This window comes from Vitis riparia, chromosome 3 (genome assembly GCF_004353265.1).
Source record: "Vitis riparia cultivar Riparia Gloire de Montpellier isolate 1030 chromosome 3, EGFV_Vit.rip_1.0, whole genome shotgun sequence".
NCBI classification, from domain to species: Eukaryota; Viridiplantae; Streptophyta; class Magnoliopsida; order Vitales; family Vitaceae; genus Vitis; species Vitis riparia.
Window position 1 is genome coordinate 14,717,284 of NC_048433.1, and position 17,833 is coordinate 14,735,116.

Here is a 17,833-nt window from a genome sequence, read left to right on the forward strand (position 1 = left end):
ATGGCTTCTTCTTCAACCAGTCTCTCACTACCTTCTTCCTCTTCCACCCATCCATGGAAGTATGATGTCTTCCTTAGTTTCAGAGGTGAAGATACCCGCCAAAGCTTTACTTCCCATCTTCACGCGGCGCTTTGTCAAAACGGAATCAACACTTTCAAAGATGACCAACTCAGGAGAGGAGAAAATATCTCCAGCACTCCTACAGGCAATTGAAGAATCAAGGTTTTCCATCATCATTCTGTCAGAAAATTATGCTTCTTCAAGTTGGTGTTTGGAGGAACTTACAAAGATTCTTGAGTGTGTCAAAGTGAGGGGGCATGAAGCTCTACCAGTTTTCTTTAACGTGGATCCCTCCCATGTAGGAAAACAAAAAGGGAGTTTTGCGGAAGCATTTGCAAGGCATGAACAAGTTTACAGGGAGAAGATGGAAGAAGTGGTGAAGTGGAGGAAAGCTTTAACTGAAGTGGCCACAATTTCTGGATGGGATTCACGAAATAGGTAATTCTTTCTAACTGCATTCATTTGCTTTCTATGTATTAAGCTAATTGATCCAGGAAGGGGAGAGAAGCTTTAACCTATCTCAAGTGTGTATCAAGTGTACTACAATAAAATGTTATTAATACGTTCACACCCTGGGAATTAGTGGTCCATTTGTTGATGGACGTGTTGTTGCAGTTCCACTACAATAAAATGCATTCAGTTGGTTTTCTAGTATTCTTAATTAACCTAACCCCATATCTCTTCTTATGTTGGATACTATGTGTTCTCACCTAGACAACATTAATATGGGATTAACAATTTGATCATTTTTAGCTTCATCTTGGCAAGTTATATTTAGTCTACCCTCTCTTCTCTGTCACAAAGAACAAATCTAAGTACTGCAATGTTTACCTATTTTTCTCTGTCCCTTAATGGCTTTAAAAAATGACCATATGATTACTCTCAATTTGAATTTTGCAGAGATGAATATGAGGTTATTGAGGAAATTGTTACCAGGATTTTGAATGAAAAGATTGATGCATCCTCAAGCAACAGGGCTGGTCTAGTTGGGATGGACTCTCGTGTAGAAGATATAGTTTCATTGTTGTCTATTGGGTCTGATGATGTTCGGCTTGTAGGAATTTGGGGTATGGGTGGCATAGGTAAGACTACCATTGCTAAATCTGTTTATAACCAAATCTTTGCTAAATTTGAAGGTTGTTGCTTTCTTGAAAATGTTAGAGAAGACTACCAAAGATATGGTCCAATGTATTTAAAAGAAAAACTCCTTTCACAAATTTTAGGAGGAGCAAGAATGTTCAATGCAGGATTTGATTTTATAAAAGCAAGACTCCACTCAAGGAAGGTCCTTGTCATTCTTGATGATGTGAATACTGAGCAACAGTTGGAAGCTTTAGCAGGAAATCATGACTGGTTTGGTTGAGGAGGCTGAATTAATATCATAACTACTAGGGATAAAGGTTTGCTAAAAGTGGGTTTAATATATGAAGCTAAGGAATTAAACTATGTTGAAGCTCTTAAGCTCTTTCATCAGCATGCCTTTAAACATAAGCATCCGACACAAGATTTTGTATAACTATGTCATCATGTAGTAAATTATACTAAAGGCAATCCCTTAGCCCTTAAAATCTTGGGTCAGTTTCTATATAATAGAAGCAAAGAGGAATGGATGAGTGAATTGAAAAAACTCAAACAAATTCCAAACAAAGAAGTTCAGGAGGTGCTCAAAATATGTTATCAGGGATTAGATTGTAATCAGAAGGATATATTTCTCGACATTGCATGCTTCTTTAAAGGCCAAGACAAAGATCATGTTGCAGAAATACTAGAAAGTTGTGATTTCCATCCAGAAATTGAAATAAATGTTCTTTTAGAGAAGTCCATCTTAACCATTTTAGATAATAAGTTGTGTATGCATGATTTGATACAAGAAATGGGTTGGGAAATTGTTCGGAAAGAATCTGTTAAAGTCCCCGGCAAATGTAGTAGGTTGTGGGTTCATGAGGATGTCAGTTATGTCCTAACAACAAATACAGTAAGACCTAAATGCAAAACTCTGTGTTTTTTTTTTCCTTTCTTTTCAATTTGGTAATTTAATTCCGAGGTCATTCTCTCTACTCTTGGTTCATTTTTAGGGGACTGAAGCAGTTGAAGGCATAGTCCTTGACTTGTCTTGTTCAAAAGAGCTACACTTCAGTGTTGCTGCCTTTACAAGGATGAACAAATTAAGAGTGCTCAGATTCTAATATTCTATAATGTGGAAATGGATTGGAGATGGAGGGCTTATGAGACCTATAACAATCTGTACACTGATTGTAAATTGCATCTATCTGGAGATTTCAAATTTCTATCCAACAACTTAAGATCTCTCTATTGGCTTGGATACCCTTTGAAGTCCCTTCCACCAAATTTTCATCCTGAGAAGCTTGTTGAGCTAAACATGTGCTTTAGTCGGCTTAAACAACTATGGGAAGGAAACAAGGTATGATTATAATTTATATGCATTTTTTTTTCTTTAAATGGATTACAAAGTTCATTAAAGTGGATATGATCTGTTTTTTTTTTCCTCTTACTCTTTGACAGGCATTTGAGGAGTTGAAATTCATCAAACTTAGTCAATCTCAACATTTAATGAAAACTCCAGACTTTTCTGGAGCCCCAAACCTTAGAGAACTGATTCTGGAAGGTTGTACAAGTTTGGTCGAGGTTCACCCATCTATTGGTGCTCTCAAGAAGCTTATTTTCCTGAATTTAGAAGGCTGCAAGAAACTCGAGAGTTTCTCAAGCAACATCCAAATGCAGTCTTTTCAAATTCTTACTCTCTCTGGATGCTTGAAACTCAAGAAGTTTCCAGAGATTCTGGAAAATATGGAGAGTTTGAAGGAGCTTTTACTAGATGGGAGTGGTATAAGAGATCTGCCTTCATCCATTGGATGTCTAAATGGGCTTGTTTTGTTGAATCTGAGGAATTGTAAAAAACTTGCAAGTCTTCCACAAAGCATTTGTGAGCTGACATCTCTTTGGACTCTTACACTATCTGGATGCTCGGAACTGAAGGAATTGCCAGATGACTTGGGGAACCTACAATGTTTATCAGAGCTTAATATAGATGGAAGTGGTATACTAGAGATACCACGCTCTATTACTTCTTTGACAAACCTTCAAGTATTATCATTAGCAGTCAAGTATTATCATTAGCAGGATGTAAGGGAGGGGAATCCATGTCAAGGAATCTGGTTTTCTTTTTCTGCTCTTCACCAATAGAACGATTGTGACTGCATTCTTTTTTGGGTTTATACTCCTTGAAAGTGTTAAATATAAGCCATTGCAACCTATCGGAAGGAGCACTGCCCAATGATCTTGGGTCCTTACCCTCACTTGAAACCTTTTCATATTCATCCTTGGAAACCTTTACATAGTTGCACATCCCTGGAAACCTTTTCATGTTCATCAAATGCATACACATCAATAAAGTTTGAAGTTCTCACATTTAATTTTTCTAATTGCTTTAGACTAGGTGATTTATCAACGCAGCAACATTTTGGAAGCTATACTAGAGGCACTTCAGCTTGTGTCATCAATTCCAAAATTTCTGGACATTGAGGTATGTTTTTGTAGATTGGGATTGTATAGGACAAAAACTATTGCTTAAAATTAAAAAAAGATCTTATTGTAGAATATTTTCTCACATGCCAATAATGATTTTCATGATACAGGAGTTCCCTGTTCCACCAAATGACTATAGTGCTTTTGTTCCTGGAAGTAGAATTCCAGAGTGGTTCACCCATCAGAGTGCAGAGTCTTCAGTAAATATAGAGCTGCCTCCAAGTGCCATGTTGATGGGATTCGCTTTTTGTGTTGTTTTAAACTTAAAATGTGCTATCAATGGGGACCCTCGTTTAATTTTTGGTCTGACTGATACTTACGGTAATTCGTCCTTTTGCCACGTTCCAATGTATACTCCAACTGAAGGATCCAGATTTATCGAGTCAGATCACGCATTGTTTAGGTTTCATTCTCTTGATGAACCAAGCTGGAACTGTAAATGGCACAGAGAGCTGAGCAGCAATGTGGTGGCTTCATTTGAATTGAGTGGCTTAGACAGTGAGGTGAAAAAGTGTGGGGTTCGTGTAGTATATGAGGAAGACGAGAAAGATGGAGGATGCAGCTGTCCTTTCAGCACCACATGGCCCAGAGATGGAGATGGAGATGACTTAACTACAAAAAGGGTAACCTTCTCATACTCCTTGAAGCCTTTGGCAATCAAACATTGGATTTTGGAAATATTTTATTGATGAACAAATTTTTATTATGTTCTATTAATTTATTAAAATAAATTTATTATGATATTATAGCAATAATTTAGTGAAAAATGCTTTTATTTCTCCAGATTTCAATGGAAAGTTTAAATGTAGTTCCAGTTGAAAAAGTTTTTCAATCTCAACCATGCCTCTCCAATCAAGGTAATCACTTGTCTGGTGTTTTGTCTTCGTTTCCATGTGAGTAAAGTTTGAGAAACAGAGAGAGAACGGAAGAGAAATGCGTTACAGGGGGTTTGATCTGGTGTAGTTTCTAGGGTTTATCCTACTGTGCTCCTTTGCCATAGTCATCGAAGCTTCAATCCACGAGTACAGGAACGAAGGTTTCAGTCGTCGTCTCAATTCCTACTTCCATGGCGGCAGCGAGGGTCTCTATGCTTCCAAACTCCACCTCTCTCACCCTAATTTCGAAGATAAGCCTCTCAATGGTGAGTCCTTCATCAGGTACTCTCCGTCCATCTCTCTCTCTTTATCTCTCTTGTTTCTCCCCTTTTTTGTGGTTTTCATAAATGTCGCAGATATTAAGATAGTATAGTTCTCCAATTGGGGGTTCACCCAACACTTTCCATTGATTTTTTTTCTCTTGCGAATTTGGATTTCCTAGGGCATATCAGTTGACAGGAAATGAGACATTTGACTAAGTTTTGCACCCATATAGAGAGAATTGAATGCATATCATTTGGATCCAGTGGACAAAATGATTGTATCCAACATTTTCTATTAATGGCGTACATTGTGTAGATCTTAGATTTTAGTATAGAAGCAAAGCATGTGCCTTGCCCTATTCGGTTAACAACTGCGTATACTCTTGGGAAAGGGGTGAGCAACTGGAGCAATGTCAGAGTTATTTACGAGTAATTGATTTAATCAGAATAGCCTTCAATTTTTACTTTTTTTTTTAATTCATGTTGATTTGGTGGTAATGGTACTATTGCTCAGCCCTTCTTCAGCATGAGAAGTTGAGAGATGGATGTGGGTTGGATCTATTGTCCATTTCTTGTTTGAATAATTAATTCCTTCATGATCAATGTGAGTTGGTAAGATCAACCAAGAATATTTCATCATGAGGAGTTCAAGATTGATAAAGCTTGGTTGAAGATTGACCTAATTTTGAACACAACATTTAGAGATATAGAGATAAGGTGTGTAGTGTGTACTTGTGCAAGGGAAGCACTTGCTGTTAGGATAGGCTTAAAATCATTATTTATTAGTCCTTGATAGGTCTGGATGTTATATTGTTGTAGTGGCTGTGTCTATTTCTTAAAATGCTCTGTTCTATTTCTTTGTTCAGCTTTGGTTTTGCCTATTAATGTTTCACCATTGGAGCTTTCCTATGAGGTGTCCTGCCCTTATTACTGGTTTTCAAGGCCAAAGGGAAGGGCCCTTTTTGAAAGCTATATGAGAGGCCTAGCCTGAAAAATAACGTATACATTGTGTTTCTCTTAAGGTTCTTTGAGAAACCCTTTTTTTCCTTGGTTCAGAGTCAAGAGGGTTGAGAAGCTTCATGCTCTTCATTGTTGTCAGGTTCTCCACTGCTTAGTATTTCAATTAATCATTACTCTGATTGCTTAACAGAAATAATACAAGTTACTTACACATAGCTCCAGGGGTGTGGGTTCAACTGATAAAATATACCCTTTTTGAGGTTAAATTGTTCTGAACTTACAATAATATAATTTCAAGATTGTGGTTCTGGCAATAAGCTGAGTTTGAGATCAATTATCAATCAATCTGGTCATTTGTGAAGAAGGTTTTAAAGGGTAATGTGATGTGTTAATTATGATCAATTGATTGTATCTTGATACTTTATTAAAATAGATATTTTTATAAGCAAATTAATAAAGGATATTATTATCTGAATTGACTACTTCTCTAAGGATTTTAGTTCAATTTTGTTGGACGGCTTCTGGGCCCTATAGGCAATTCACTGAAACATGTTATACTTTTTTTGGATGATAAGTTAATATTGGTGGCACATTTGCTGTTTAGATGAGTAGAAATATTGATTTTCTCCTTTTCTTTTTACCACTGCTTGCATTTTTTTTCATTGATTCCTTCCTTTCAAATTCAAAGGTTCCATCTCTTGGTAAAGATAAAGAGGTTTTTTTTTCTTGCTCCCTCTGATTTTTCATTTTGCTTTTTGGTTGGATTAATAAAGTGTTTGGTGAAGACTGAGTTTTGTGCTTTGTCATATCATTCATTTCATTCCTCTTTCAATAATTTACCTCTTTTTAAGAAAAATCAATCATCCCATGATTCCACTCTTTCTTTATTTTGAATGAACTCCATTTCTTACTGGTAGTTGTTGTGGGCTATTCACACAACAGAAAAAGTATTTCCCTTCTTACATTATTTGCCCCTCAGGTGAATAATCTTCTTAATCAACAAACTACAATAATCATTCACTGAAATCCTATGATAAATTAGAATTATTGCTTTGAAAACAAAATGAAATGATTTAAACGTGATCAACATTCAATCCACTTCTTAATGGGGGTTTCCTGGCATAGCGTATGCCACTTTAGTTAATTTCTCCACACCATGTTACTACTGAAAAGGAATTCATAATTTGATTGATTGTTTCAGTGAATCGATGGAGAATCTCTTGACCTAATCTGGATTTTTTCTGAGCTTGGTCTAGTATTTTAATGGATGGGTAGTGTTCATGTGTTGAATATACAAAAGACTAACATATTTTACATGTGATAGTACTTGCACCAGTCAAGCCTTCCATATCCAGAATTTTGTTGGGTCTCTTCATATTATGAACCACAGAGAAAATCTATGATGTGTAATTGATGGAGCTAATGGCACAAGAGAAAATCTGAACAACCCCAATTGTAATGTAACACATGTACATCAATTCATGACTAAAAAATATTTTTTGTTTCCTATTTATGTAGTGGGGTCCTTTGATATGGATGTAAGATGTATGATCACTTTGAAGTGTTAGGTGATTCATATTTACTTCCAAGTCTTCAGGACATAAATGGGAAGAAAATGGAAATGAAAATAAGTACAAGATTTTTACATATGATGCTTGATATTTAATATTTTTGTTTAGGAAAGAGGTGGTATTTAGTTTTTACATATGATGCTTTAAGAATATTTCTTTGGCTTGGTTGGCTGTGGACTTATTGCTACGCCAAGCCAAGTTACATTGGCTTCTAGAATTCTTGAGACCTTGATGAAATATTCCAAATTCCCATGATCTTTTTCAAGGTTGATTTTTTATTGTCTACTTTACATATTTCAAATAGGTTATTAATCTTAACTTTTCCCAGATTAAAATTTACTACATCTTCTTGATATATAGGGCACTCTCCCATTTTATCAGAATATCTAAGTATCATATTTGTAATTCGAATTTCCTTTTTCCTACCATACCTTACTGGTAACCCATTCTTCATAAACAACATTCTATTCATATGTAAAATTGAAAGCCTCTCCTATGGACTTCTTCAAGAAAATGGATAAAAAAGTTACATGTTGTGCCTACATAAGTACTTAAGAAAATGGACAAACTGAAGAAGTTATTCAAAATATGAATTACTTCCTGGAAAAAATAATTAATCCCTGTAGTTATTTTGATTTCTTTAAATTTCTCCAAACCTTTTGCTTTCTTTTATGTCATGTTCATTTGATTTCTCTTTTTCATTCTTTGATTGGTTTGGAGGGCAATAGAGGATGAAACTCCATTTAGTTACATACAGGAATGATGCATATAGGAATTTCTCTCATTTGGCCCCTGTATTTTGAAGATAGGGCATTTCCTTTTTCTTTCTTTGTGATGGATGCACATTCTATGATTAGGTTTCTCTTAAGTTGAATAAAAAGCCAGTCCACAGTAGGGCCAATATCATCATTCCAATGGTATTTGTACGGTAATCAACATGAACAGAGTGAGACTTTGGCAAGACAACAGTAAAGAGAAAGCATAGAAAAGTTGAAACCTCTGGAGTAGCTCAATATCTGAAAAAGCATAGAAAAGATCTTTTTTCATTAATATTTTGCTTAATGAAAATAGGAATTTATTTGCAGGCTTTGTATTTAAACTGCCTTAAGCTCAATGATTTGAATATGAAATCTTGTACAAATTTGCATGCGATTAATAATCTAATGCCTGCCTCTGAGCTTTCCTTGGAATTTGGATTTCTTTTATTTAATTAATGTGTTTGCTTTTTTTTTTTTTTCTCTAGAGGGATTGCTTCTTCAGTGTCCCAATTTGGTGAGCGTACATGCATCAGGTTGCCAAGACATTGGTTGGAGCCATTGAAAGCCAGGTAGAAAAGCTAATTTCTGCAGAGTTCATTTTCAATTGTGCACTAATATGAGCATTTGGATGACTGCTTCTCTAATCAACGTGAATCCAAAGGATTGGTTACTTCCATGATATCCAGACTGAATCCACACGACTAGTGTATCTAGCTTTCCTACTTTTAAAAACTAAAACCAATGTGTTCCCTCAGTAAAGCAAGAAAATACTTTGAAAAATGCCATCCAAAAGGTGTGGATCTATAAACAATTTTTGGTTTTTAGGTTGGGTATTTGAAGAAGAAATTAGATCTCAGCAACTTGTACAAAAATAAAAATAGTTTGAGGTTGCAAAGCAGTTACATTAAGAAATTCAGAGAATAAAAGGCTCAAAAAGTGTTATATTGCAGTAGATTAAATCAGTATGTGATTTTCCTTTAGGCTCTCACTGTTAATGTGATCTTATTTTAATTTTTGTATAAGCTTTTAAAGCTTCGTTGTGGTGTAATTCTGTAGCTTTTATTGTTCTGAAGTACGACTTCTCATTTTGTTTCTAAAGATTGAAGTGCAATTCTCAAGTTTGAAATATGCTTCCAAAGTTAGAATATTTCTTCTTTATTTGTGAGCACAATAGGTAAATAAATCTTTATAATCTATTTCTTTCCTTACATGGATGGCCATTTATGGTTGAGCTACCTAGTTTTTATAATCTTTTAAGATAGGATATTTTTAAATTTGGTAAAATGTGAAATTGCCAAGAGTTTGTTTGGGAAGCTTTTTCAAGAAAAATAATGAAATTCTAATTATATTAAAAGAAAATTTTTTAGTTGAAATCACATGATGGACTTTTTCTATCATAAACCCATTAGATAATTTTTTTTTTGTCTTATTTAGGTTTCCAAACCTAGACCTTTCTGTTGCAATTTCATAAGCATTGTTAATAAATAAGCCTTAGTGGGTTGGAATAATGGTGTTGTCCTGCATATCGAAATTGGTTCCGTCTGAAGATTGAGGATTCACATCCCATTGAAGAATTCTTCATAAGCAATTCACCCTCCACAATGGTAGAATAGAGTTACTTGATTGGGCTTGTAATATAACTTATGTTATTTGGTTCTTGTTTTCTACAAGATCCTAACTGGACTATCAATCACTACTCCATGGTTCCGTTATGTGTTTTGTACTTGTACGTATTAATTTTTTTTTTTTATTTTGATTATAATTAGATAAAGATATAGACAATTAAATATTTTTTTTATAAATTACAATATGTGGAATATAAACTACAAGAAATTTATTAGAGAGAATATCAAAAGTGTTAATTTTTATATACACAGAGTTATGAAATTTTGTAGTTGAGAATGCCAAAAAAGGAAAAAAAAAAAAAAAAAAAAGCTAACAATTTATATTTGAAACATGTAATAACTTTTGATACGGGAAGGAAGTGGCACGGCTAATACTTAGTGGATAGTATATGTCCATATGATACTTTTTGTCAGTCACTAATTGGCTGCGACTATAAGAGAACCTATAATCGCAAAATTACCAACAACCGTGACCATAGCATATTGCCACGCCATCAATAATCACACTTTGTGGCGGCCAATTTATTATGCAGCTATATGTTATAGCCACACTTCATATGACATTTAGTCACGGTCAGTGGCCATGGCTATAAGCTATTATTCTTGTAGGCAAATCTTGATGTTCATTCAAAAGTTTGATTAAATTTTAGGTATTGTGAAGTTGTGTTCAAGTGCTTTATTTTTTACTTAGTGTACTTGTAATGTGGTAAAATAGAAGAAAATGATGCCAAGGACAAAAAAACATCTTTTACTACAATTCAAACTAAACATAAAAGACATCTAATGGAGTAGTTTCTTAAAGGCTTATTTATCAAGCATCATTACAATTGATTAAGCACCTTGTCTTAGACATACTAGTGGGATAAAACTTGGTTGCTTCCTAGTGTGTTGTCTTAGGTTTTATGACATTATGAGGCTTATTTTTAATGTGAATCTATACAATGCCATGTGTAAAGATACTAAACTTGGTTAAAAGAATTTCTACTCAAAAGAATATCCCAGGTCTCTCTTTAGCATAAGAGATCTTATTGTTCACATAGTTAATTAGTGCCTAAATGCTTTCTCTATATTTTTCCTTATTTCTACCATAGTATTTTTATGTGTAAAAAGCTCGACTATTACAAGTTATTTGATCATTGATCAATTGAACGCTTGGTTAGTAATTTACTAAACGCTTTTAGGAATTATACATCCATGCATATGCTTAGTATATAAATTATTGTTTTGGTAAATTAACATATGATATATAGATATTATTTGTTCTAAACCCAATACTCACATTTTTAAAAAATGTCGCTATAGTTAAGAGGAGCTTATTATATATATATATATATATAATATAGTGTCATAAATTTCTTTCTCTATCTAATGTAAGATGTCATAGAATACATATATTTTTAACTATGACTAGAATGTTTATTTAAATGTTATTTAGAACTCCTTTAAAATTGACATATAATAAATTTAGAAATTGCACATACTTATGATATGTTATATTGAAATATTATTTAGAACTAATAATTTGAGAAATGTTCATGCATATTTTAGAGGTACAAACCTACACATGATTTATATAGGTTATTGAGTTAGATTTTTTTGACATACATATATTATTGGGTTTATTAACACAAATAAGGCATTCAAACATAGTTTGGTTTAACTCCTAATATTTATTTCCACCAGTGTAGGCGAAGACCCCAAGAAGTACCAATGTATTTTCCTTGACATCTAGTTGCTATTTTATTTTATTATTATTATTATTATTATCATCTTAGGTATATGTGTTGAAAATTAAATAACTTTTTAGCTATATTTTGAAAGAAAAATATTAAAATTTTTATTTTCTTATATTTGAATATATGAGTAAAAAATAAAAAATTTAAAAAGAAGTAATAAAATAATTAAAAATCTTTTTCATATTTTTCTTAAATAGGTATAATCAAAATAAGAGAAATGATATTTTTTTTAAATAATTTCATTTCTATTTTAACACTTCTATCTTTTCTACTTCTCATTTTCATTTACTTTCTCTCAAGCTTTTCAGTAATTAAAATACACATGATATTAAATTCGACCAAAATTTTTCTCTTAACTTTGACCATCTCTTTTCGGCCAAATTGTGTCAAGTGAGGGCAGACCAATTGTTCATAATATTTGACATCATCGTCATTTGTGTCACTAACTTTTGAGCTTAAGAACGACATTATTGTGCTCCAAAATCCCTCCCCTAAGATCTCAAAGATGGATAAGTAAGCATGAGATGATCAGGAATGAAACTTCCCATGACATTAGATGTTACCATAATTTCTATTATTTATCTCAGTATAGAAGTATAGTATTGTTAAACCCATTAGTTAGTGGGTGTTACCTATTTGGATGAAGCTCATATATTTACTTCTTTTACACTATTATGACTACTTTTTCTTATAAGTTATAAGTTTTAAAGAAATTATTCTTGTAACTTATAGTTTGGAAAACTATTATCATAAATAATATATTTTAGAATATCTAATAGAATATTTGTCAAAATAATATAAAAATTAAATTATTATTTTTTAAAATGTGTTTGATTTGTTTAGAAATAAAAAAGACAAAATAGGAGTAAATATAATAAAATAAATTTTATATTTCATAATAAATTTTATAATAGAAACAATATATTTTAAAAATACTTTTATTAAAATAATTAATTTTACCATTTTTTCTATTTAAGTAAAATAAAAATGGACTTTTGCATTCACAATGTGTATGACTACGTTATGTTTTGAGGAAATGGAATCAAGGAAGAAGGTAAGGAAACAAATTCAAAGAAAAGCCCCAAAGTAAACAAAGGAGGAAAAAATGAGAAAAAAACGAGGAACAAGTGGGAAATGGAGGTGTGATAGGTGTATAGGGATGGGAATTTTCTAGGCTAATCGGGTAATCCGCCCCACCGCGCCCCTATTGGGACAGGTGTAAAATATAATAAACTGGTATAGGTAGGGTATGAGAATATTTTAAAAACCCGAATTGGGTTTGGGACAAGTATGGATTTTGTTCCAACCCGCCCTGCCCCGCCCTGAATATACATTTACAAAATTACCCTTCAACTACTACTAAAATGTCAAAAAAACTCTCCATATATATATATACTTCATTCTTTCCCATTTCCCCTAATTCTTGCCCTAATTCTAATGACCGCTTCTTTTTCTTCTTCTTCCTCTAATACAATGGTCTTTCATTCTTCCCATTTGCCCTAATTCCGACAGCCGCTTCTTCTTTTTCTTCCTCTGATGCATTGCTTGAAACCCTATCTCCAGGATCAATACTATTTTTTCTTCCTCTCTCACACCAACTAAAATACTCTGAAATCAATTCCATCTTGTTCTTGGTTTAGCCTCAGAGCCCAAAACTCCTCTTTCGCGACATCAAACTAGTCACAGACTTCGATCTCCTTGTCTTAAATATGTGCAACACAATCATCTAGAGCATCACCTTGAAGTCTTTGTCCGAGAGCACAACACAAAAGGAACGTGAAAACCTTTGAAGTAGTGGATTTGATGAAGTCTTGGTTCAAAGATTGGCTTAAAAAGGGATTCACATCCATGGCTGATATTGACCCATTTTCTCGTTTGGTTCAATTTTCATTCTGTTATCTTGTAAATGGTTCAAATGTTTTTTTTTTTTTTTTTTTTTTTTGTGTTTTGCATTAATTTTGAATCATTTAAGCTAACTATGGGCTTAAAATTATCGATTATTGTGGTGTTAATTTCAACTTTGATATTATTTTTTCATATTTGGTATATTATCATAATCAGTGAAAGGAAAGTACATTTGGGTATGAGATTTGCTCATCGCCAGTTAAGGTTAGGGCTTAATGGACATTCGGGACGGGGCGAGGATGAGGTTATTAATTCTTTTGTTAACAGGGTTGGGAACCAATCAACCTACCCTGACACGGGTTTGTGCCGGGGATGGGAAATAACTGTATAATTGGGTGAGGGAATGGGATGGGAATGACCCGTCCCAAACCTGCCCCATTGCCATTCCTATAGGTGTACCCCATCTTGAATGACCTTTTCTTTAGCCGTGTGGATTTCACTTTCAACAACACTTTTCAACTTTGTAAACCCTAGTTCAACAATCCTTTTCTACCATGTTGCCTTCACGTTGCCCCATCTCCATCCAGTCCCACTTCATCATTCTTTCAAGCGTACAATACTTTTGGAAATAGTTGTCTACAAGAAGGTGATAGATCAATTTGAACTAAATCAATATAATATTTAATTTAACATGGTTAATCCAAGAATAATTTAATCTTATTTTTCTAAACTTATATTAACCTCAGATTGATCAAGTCAACAGTAAAAGACTAGGTTAGCAAGTTAAATTTGAGTAGAGAATAAAATTGCATATTAAATGTAATATTATAAACTATACTTATAATTTGATTTTTTTTTCTTTAAATAATATAAATATCATATAAAATAAATAATATAGATTATAAATATTATAAAAATATTAAATTAGGTTGAAGTTATGCTCAAATTGTTTGAGCATTGACTTAAATCCAACTTGAATTAAGTTTATACTAAAAAATAAAATAAAAATCTAGATGAACCTAATTCATATACTAAATAATGATTGGCTAAGTTTATTGAAAAATTGGATTTGATTCAATTTAAGTTGGACCAAGTTGTCCAAGTTGGAGCCTTATCTAAAATTTATTAATGTGGTGAAAATGATAATAAAAATGGTAGTGCAAGTGGACCTTTCTTTCTATAACTAATTTATCACTATAGCATAATGTAATATAATTTTTTTAATATAATTTAATATATTTATTTTATATCTATTTCAATAAATACCTAAATCCTATTTTCTAAAACCTATGGTTGAAACAAAAATGATATTATGCCACATCTTTCCTTAAGTTCATACATAAATTTATGCAAGAATTAATTTTGTCTTTTCCTCAAAACATTTATACTTTAACATGGTAAATTAGAAAATATTCCTTTTCGTTTTGCACTCCTTCTCAAACTTCCGTGTTCTCGTGAACACGGATGGTTCGTTTTCTCATGCAGACGGGAGATATACTCGAAGTTCATGCTCACAAGCACACAAAGAAGGTACTCGAATTCTACATCCATTACAATCATGGCTTTTGTTTTCTTTATTACCCGAATATTATCATAGTTATTTGTTGACAATTAAGTATCATTGGTGACGTTCTTTAATTAAATATATTTTTCCTTAACCAATATTTCTAATAAATAAAAAATTGTTAAAGTTTGTAGAAATTAAATAAAAATATATGTTGGTGTAATAGGATTGAAACTACACAAACAATATATAAAAAGATAACTAATGAAGAAAAATTAAGGAAATTTAGTAGAAAAATTAGAATAAGATGAAATATGATGAAAATATATGTTTTTAATAAATATTATTAACTTGTCCTTTTTTTTTTTAAATCCAAAAATATTAAAATAAATTTTATTTTGTGTAAGGAGACTAATTACTATTATTTTAGTAGTGACCAAAGTACCCTCATTGTTTAATTTTATTTGAACTATCTTGTCTTAATATATATATATGTCCCGAAAAAAAAAATTTGAACTATCTTGTCTCAACGTACAAATGGGGTTGAATAGGTGTTTCAAGCTATTTTCCCCAATTTTTATGCCAATTATTAATCAATATCAAATATTCAAAGAAGATTAAGAATTCATCAATCACATGCACAATAATAATAAAGTCGCATAATTATGACTCGAGATATAACTTGAAAAAACCACTTAAATGCCCCTAGATAGTAATTATCCACTAATATGAGAAAAAAGTACATAGATTTATTTAATTGGATGCACCTACTTCCTATCATTTTACATTGTTAGGACATTTACTCTTCATGTCCTTAATGTAGCACTCTTATGTGTTTCTTAGAAGAATCCTCAAACCATTATTGAGGTTTGAGGTGGAGTGAATCCTCGACCTTCTAGATAGTTTGAAACTTTATTTCAAGAATCATCTTGAAAGGCTCAAGAGATGGAGTTCTTAGTCCTTTAAGAATGACTATTCTTTTATGTTTACAATTTCCAATAAAACATACTTATTTGTTATTGGAGAACTCTAGGATTTAATTATGAAGAATTTTGCTTTTGTAAAATTTCAAAAAATTAATTTTAGAAATAAAAACATGAAAACAGAAAGTCCAACATTTGAATGCCCCGAAGAGGGCATTTGAACATTGTTTGAACAACCCCAAGGGATGTTTGAATATCATAAGGGGCATTTGAATGCTTTCCATTTGTTGTTTTGTGTAGTGAATTTTATTTTTTGAATTTTTTTTCATAATATTCATCTTAATTGCTTGTATTAGTCATTCTTTTTGTCCTAATAACCTTAAATGTATATATAGCTCGTAATTCACTAATTTTGAAGTAGTTTAAAGTTGATTTGAGATCGATAAGGCTTAATGAAATATGTCAAATCGAAGTCAATAAAAATTGAAACAAAATTGCCAACTAGTCCTAATACATCAACATTATTAATTTAAAAGAAATGATATATGCTTCAAACTAAAAATCTATTAAAGTAATAAAAAAACATAGTCTCGTATTTTATTGTTTAATTCTAATGAAAAAGAACCCAAAAAAAAATAAGTTTAAATATAATAATTTAACTTGAAACGCTTTATTTATCTAAAAGGACAATAAGATTATAAACCTTCAAATTGATATATTTTTTACTTTGTAAATTTTTTTTGTTTCGTTTTCTTAACATAGAAAATAAACATTAACCATGTTATTTTTGAAAAAAATAAAAGCATTCAGCTTATCCTCATAGGTATATACAAAAGTAACTATGAAACGACATTGTGAACACACATCATCGACATTATTAAATTAAAAAAAAAGACTTTAAGAAAATAAAGGCTGTGCTTAATTAAGAAAAACACCCAAAAGGGGGGGGGGGGGGGGGGGGGGGGGGGGGGGGGAGGGGGGAGGGGGGTGAATTGGGTCTTTTAAATTCTTTTCAAACACAACAAGTTCAAGTACAATATAAACAAAATAAAGAGATAGAGTTAGAGAATTCAAACTCGGGTTTTATAGTGGTTCATCACTTCCTTGCCTACGTCCACTCTCCTCAATCTCCTAACCGAGTGAGGGTTCCACTAACTTGAAGCTTCAACCAAGCTTCCAATCTTCTTACACTTGGATTTCGGCTCCAATGGGCACTTACACAATCTCTTCAAGATTCAAACCTCTTAAAGGCTTTAACACTCGGTTTTTACAAGAATGAATCCCTCAACCTAGCTTAAGAATAGCTCAAATACAAGGCAAATCTAGAATGACACACAAGAGTGCACTAAAGGATATGCAAGTGATGATTTAATGTACTGAGAAAGAAATGAGAGCTTTTTGGTCAAGAACAGGTAGGTAGACAATTGATTACAAGTATTCTCTTATCAATAAATGAAGTGGAGCTCTCAATTTATAGGTTTCTAAGCTCGGGAGCCAAAAACAGAAAAAGCTAACCTCGACCGGTCGAGTTAGGGGTCAACCGGTTCACTAGCCGTTGGAGCATTTAATGCTTGACAGGTTACCGTTGCCTTGACCGGACCTCGATCGGTCATCGACCGGACCTCAACCGGGAAGAGAATAACTTCGACCGAGAAGAGAAGGCTACTGGGAGAGAGAGAAGATTTTGGACATCCCTCGACCGGACCTCGACCGGGCAAGGGCAACCGGTTGACCGGTTCCCCAACCGGTTGAGCCGGTTTGGCTATAGTCTCGACCAGTTGAGCCTTTTGGCCTTGAAAACCTATCTTTTTCAATTCCTTTCTTTTCTAACACTTAGGCAAGGTCTTTAGGTGAATTATTATGTTAATTTTAAAACATTTTGCCTAAGGTACATTTGTTAAAACTTGGGTTTTAATGAAATCGAAGTTTTAAAGGATAAACCGAGTTTTCTAAGTTGCATGAAACGGTATGAAAATCCTTAGTGCACTCATGCATGCATCTCACATTCGTTTCCTATGATCACAAGTCTTCCAAAAGTCTCGATCTTGTATCCATTTGGTCATTTGATGAATTTTCGAGTTTATGCCTGAGATTTTTAACCATTAAATCAATTAGTCACTTAACCATGGTTTGTTATCATCAAAACCTGATTAGGAGAACCCTTTGG

The 17,833-nt window shown here is 32.8% G+C and overlaps 1 pseudogene; it reads left to right on the forward strand.

Annotated features, from left to right (window-relative positions):
- LOC117910976 lies at positions 1-5,735 on the forward strand (annotated as a pseudogene).
- Positions 5,736-17,833: the final 12,098 nt, after the last annotated feature.